We start from the raw sequence: 5,130 nt of genomic DNA on the forward strand, positions 1-5,130 counted from the left end.
ATCTCCCCGGCCCCCATAATCTTCTTGATCAGAAAATTTAGAGCACAACTGAGTTACATGTTGCTACAGTACAGATTCTCCTATGTCTTGAGTCTTCACTGACCTTGAAAGGCTAGGGCCAAAATGTTGACTAACCTTGCAGCCCTTCCTTTTCTCCAATTTTGAACTGCTAACTTAGGTTGTTAACCCTCCAGAAGAGAAGCTAATTATTAACCTGCAATACATGCAGTTCAGTTTATCCTATCTGTCTAAATATCAAACATTTTGGCATATCATGGAACAGGTATTTTCCATCAGATACTGATATGTTGAACTTTTAAGTCCTTATAGAATATGATGGAAAATAATTATATAAAAGTAGAAATAAGCATTTACATATGTTTACAAAGAAATTTAGAAACCTAACTATATAAAGAATTGTAAGTCCTTATACTAGGGAGACAATACGATATTTACAGATGTGGATCTGGTTTATTTCACTCATAAGTATATCTTCAAGGGACATCCACTTAAATATGAAGGCTTCAAGTTTATCATTCTTTATAGACGAGTAAGTACTCCATTATATAAAAGTACCACATCTTTTTCAACCATTCTAAGTTTACTTTTATAGATAACTTAAGATATCTGTTCTTTTAATGCCTGACCTGAGGGTTTTAATTGAGCATAAATCCATCATCAACAAAATCATATTATAAGCTTTCATTGCCTGGGTTACCTTGAAAAGCTTGGATTGACTGGCACTTAGATATGACTTGTATTTCAACTGGTGAATGTAGGTTTCTTTGTTGTTGTTACTTGGATTTTACTGATTTTCTTAATGACTAAGTTATGCAACTAGAGTATTCAAATATATGCTGATTAGCTCAGATATTTACTTTTTCCAGGCTGTTTACTTTAAGAGAATGTTACCGTCCTGCAGGCCAAAGGAAAACTCATCAGTGAGCTCTGCCTTTCAGAACCCATACCTAAGACTGATGGCTAAGCACAGGCCTCAGAGGTAGGGCAGGTGACCTGAAAAACGTGGGCCTTGTCTGACTTTTTTGCAGTATCCAAAGTTAAAGGAGGAATGGTCTGTCTTGGCTCACATTTCATACAGGACTCAGCCCGTAATCAGCTGGCTCCAGGACAGGGTGGTGTGGCAGAGGGCTTTGCAGAGGACACGCAGGCCCGGTCGGAGCAGGGCAGGTGGAAGGCAGCATGCCAATTTAGGTCGGTTACCACAGCAGCCTCTTTTGGTCCCTCTGTGTTCTCTCTAGGCTACCTGCCCTTAGGGTGGTAGCACTCGTACCCCGAATTATGCCGAACCAGTCGGTGGGCTGATGTAGTAGTCACACCCCCGGGTGTGACTGCAGGAGGCGTTGGGGGTGCACCTTCTACAGGCTGCTGCTCCTCTGGCCCATTTCAGTACATGCTTTTCTTTAAAATGCCAATTTAGGTCGGTTACCTCTCAGAGGATTCTGCGTAATAAACCCCTCTCGCTCTCAGAGTGTCTGCAAAAGTGATGGCACCGCATCTCAGTCTTTTACCCTTGTGAGCTGACCTCTGTAATCCCTGGAGTCCCACTTAGGTCACATTCCTCCTCACCCAAATTGGGAATAGACCTCTGTCCTGCTTCTTGGGGCGACTCCCTCTTCTCTCCTTCTCCTGGCTTCCGCTCCTCTGTCCAGTCTTGAAAGTATGCCCCATATGTCTTATTTCAGTCTTGTTTTTCCTTCAGCTCACCACTCTTTTTCATTTCCCTATTAACAAGCATTCTTATAATGAGAAACTTAACATAACCCTGACTTCTTTCCTAGCTGTTAACTATCCATTTTAAAATGCCTTCTCCTGTCTGAAGAAACCAGCTTTGGTGACATCATTGATGGTTTCTTAAACTTGGATCTGAGCTAGGCAGACCCTTTGTGACATGTGGTGAGATACGAAGAATGTATGAAATATGATAAATACTCTGAGTTAGTCAACAGGCCTTAGTGTTATTAGAGAAGAGCTTTGTTTGTAGAGCATAAAAAATTGTAAGATTGCCAGTTACCTCTTGCCTTTAGACCTTGGGAATATTTATTCATGAGAGAGAAGTTATAAATTTCTGAGTCTTTTTAATGCTTCTCTGTGGCCTTAGATTTATAAGTTCTTGAGTAGGACTAATAAAAATATGGGTTTACAGTGTTTTCCTCTTAAATGTTTTCTAATAAGACTTGGCTCACATTGTAAAATATTTACGTAAATGCTTCTGAATCCTAAAAATTGTTGTTTTTCTCAGTGTAAATTGCCTTGAAAGGGCCATAGTTAGTCAAGTGGAATATGTAGAAAAAAATGTATTCTGATTTGACTTTTGTTGCTTTATTGTAGAATGAATTTCTTTCTGATCTTTTACAGAGTGAAGTAGCTGGGAATCCTTTCAAGTGAGGATAACAGGAGGAAGGCATTGTATTGTTTTTTGCCAAATTACAGCCTCATTTATGTTTTCACCCTTTTTACCGTCAGAAACACTGAACAGAGTTTTGTCTTTTCTAATCCTTGTTAGACAACTTATTTAAAGAGAAATATTTAATAAGACGCCAAACCCATAGACACTTTCAGAGTTCAATTTTATAATGAAACCTGTTTGAATAACTAGACGTTTACATTCCTGAATATAAAATAAATGTGTCAACTTTTACCATATTTTATTCAACTCATTTGTTCAGAAGATCAAAGTGATAAAGACAATGCAAAATTTAACACTTTAGTACTGATGTTGTACACCATTTTACTTAACACTTTAGGGGAGTAACTGCCTCTGACATCAACTCAAGACACTTTTCTTGCTAATGTGATCTGTTTTTGTAATGCCAGTCAGCAAATAAAGGGATGCTTATGTCATCTACATTTTTTTTTTTTTTTTGTGGAACTGGGGATTGAACTCAGGCCCTTGCACTTGCCAGGCAAGTGCTTATTCTACTGAGGCATCTCCCCGGCCAAGGGATGCTTATTATTCAAACTTGAGTTAGTCTAATTCTCGTGCTTTACTAGGGTTCCTTAGCCCTATGGTGGAATGTGACTTGGAACACAACTAATTGTAGCCAGCAGGCAAGGGAACCAGGGCTTGTCTTGTTGCCCAGGCAACCTTTCCCTTAGGAGTTGGGGTCTTCTCTGCTGCTGTGCTGTGGCACTGGGCCCACTGTGGCACTGTGGCCAGGGTGCTGGGGTCACAGGAAGGACGGAGTGCGAGTCAGGCCTTCAGACTTAACACCCCTCTCCCAGGAAAGGAGTGTGCCTTTATTTTTACTGTTACTACTGATTTTAAGGTCATAATAGTTAAATTTAGTTTCCAGGCATTGTATTTCAGAGTTTACATGTGTTATCTTTGTTGTTGAAAGCTTTCTAAAATAATCAGTAAAATACTGATGTCTTCCGATGACAAGTATTTTGCACCACTGAATACTAATGTCCCCTTTAGGGTACAAAATCGTACCCCTCTTGATTCTTGAACGTAACAATTATGTTTCTACCACAGGGACTGTGCACTATTTTTTCTTAGCTAAGAACTCTTGGATATTGGTTTTCATTTGCTTGTTTACCACCTTGAATCCTGCCCAAGTGTTGCTTTTCTTATGAGCTGTTTTCTGTCTGGTACCTTCTGCGCCGTGAGGGCCAGAATCATCGTTCTGGTTCTTTGCTGTATCTCTGTTCCTGAAATAGCTGATACTTGTGCCCAACTACTAAATAAGTGAATGCATGAAATTCAGTTTTGGACTTCAGGATTAACTCAAGTGGTGTCTCCTAACCTTTTTTCCTTGTAACACATGCCCCAAATTGTATTTCTGAAGTATCCAGAGATGAATTAAAGAGACCGCTCCTTGCCTGTGGTGACTGCTTTGGGGATTCAGGTCACCTTGGCCCCTGGGTGCAGTCAGCCCCTTGGAAACTGATCCACAGACCTGATAGTGTGTCAGCCTCCCTCCTCTTCCCTTGGCCACTGCCTTTAAGAGTGCTCCTGTCTATACCACATGAAACACACAGATCCCCCTGCATTGTACGCCCCTTACTACTCTGCTGTCTTTTCAGAGATGAGATTCTCCACATTGCATGGTAATATTATTTTCATCTTCTTTTATTTTTTAATAATTTCTTGCTCCTGAAGTAGAAGACATTTATATCCTTTTCTGTCCAGCTTGGGACAGCTATAACTTCTGATGATTCTTGCATACATTTATGGTAGACCTTTTGTCCCTGGCACTTGCTCCAGTTTGGCCTGCCTCTCCACTCCGGTCGTGGAGATAAAGTTCATCGCACTTCTGTTCGGTGCTTGTTCAGTTCTGCAAAGGGACATCTGTGCTCAAGTTTGCCTCCCAGGAGGTTAGGTATTCCCAGTGCTGTGGCTGCGCTGAATGAAGAGGCCTGGCTTGCCTCCTTGTGTACCCATCCCCAGCGGGCCTCCTCTCCCATCTGGGAGGAGTGTCACCGGAACATCCCTGACACCTGCAAAGCGACCACAGAGAGATGTGGAAGGGAGGCTGAGAGTTGCTACTCCCTTCAGCTAGAAACTTGGATTTCTAATATTCATTAGAAAAATCCTATTAATAAACAGATGAAATCACTTATACAGATGACCAGACCAGACTTTTTTTTCTGCTTTGGATAGGGGCCCACCACTGTTCAGATTGGCCTTGTTTTCAGTATATAACCCAGGCTGGACTTGAACTCACGGCTGTCCTCACGTCTGCCTCTTGAATGCTGGGAATTACAGGTGTGTGCCACCATACCTGGCTTTTATCAGGCATTCTAAAATAGTAACATTAGTTCATTTAACTTGCAGGAGATCATGTTGGGATGGGAGAAGAGTACTTCATCCTCCTCTTCATTTTATGGATAGGGAAACTGAGGCTCAGGGAGGATAATTCTCTTCATTTAATTTTAATTTTATTTTATTTTGAAGAGTAAAAACAAAATCAAAAATAAATAGCAGAAACAAAGATACAGGGTAATATACAACAGTACATATGTTACAGATTTTCAGAGAAGTTAATTTTCTAAGCTCTCAGTTTCTTTTTTTTTTCTACAGTTTTATTGATAAACATATAGCAATGAGACAGTTTCAAATCAAATCGGAAGTACAGTTTCAACAAATAATACACTGCATATATTCTT

The sequence above is a fragment of the Octodon degus genome, unplaced genomic scaffold (assembly GCF_000260255.1).
Source record: "Octodon degus isolate 3935 unplaced genomic scaffold, OctDeg1.0 scaffold00007, whole genome shotgun sequence".
NCBI classification, from domain to species: Eukaryota; Metazoa; Chordata; class Mammalia; order Rodentia; family Octodontidae; genus Octodon; species Octodon degus.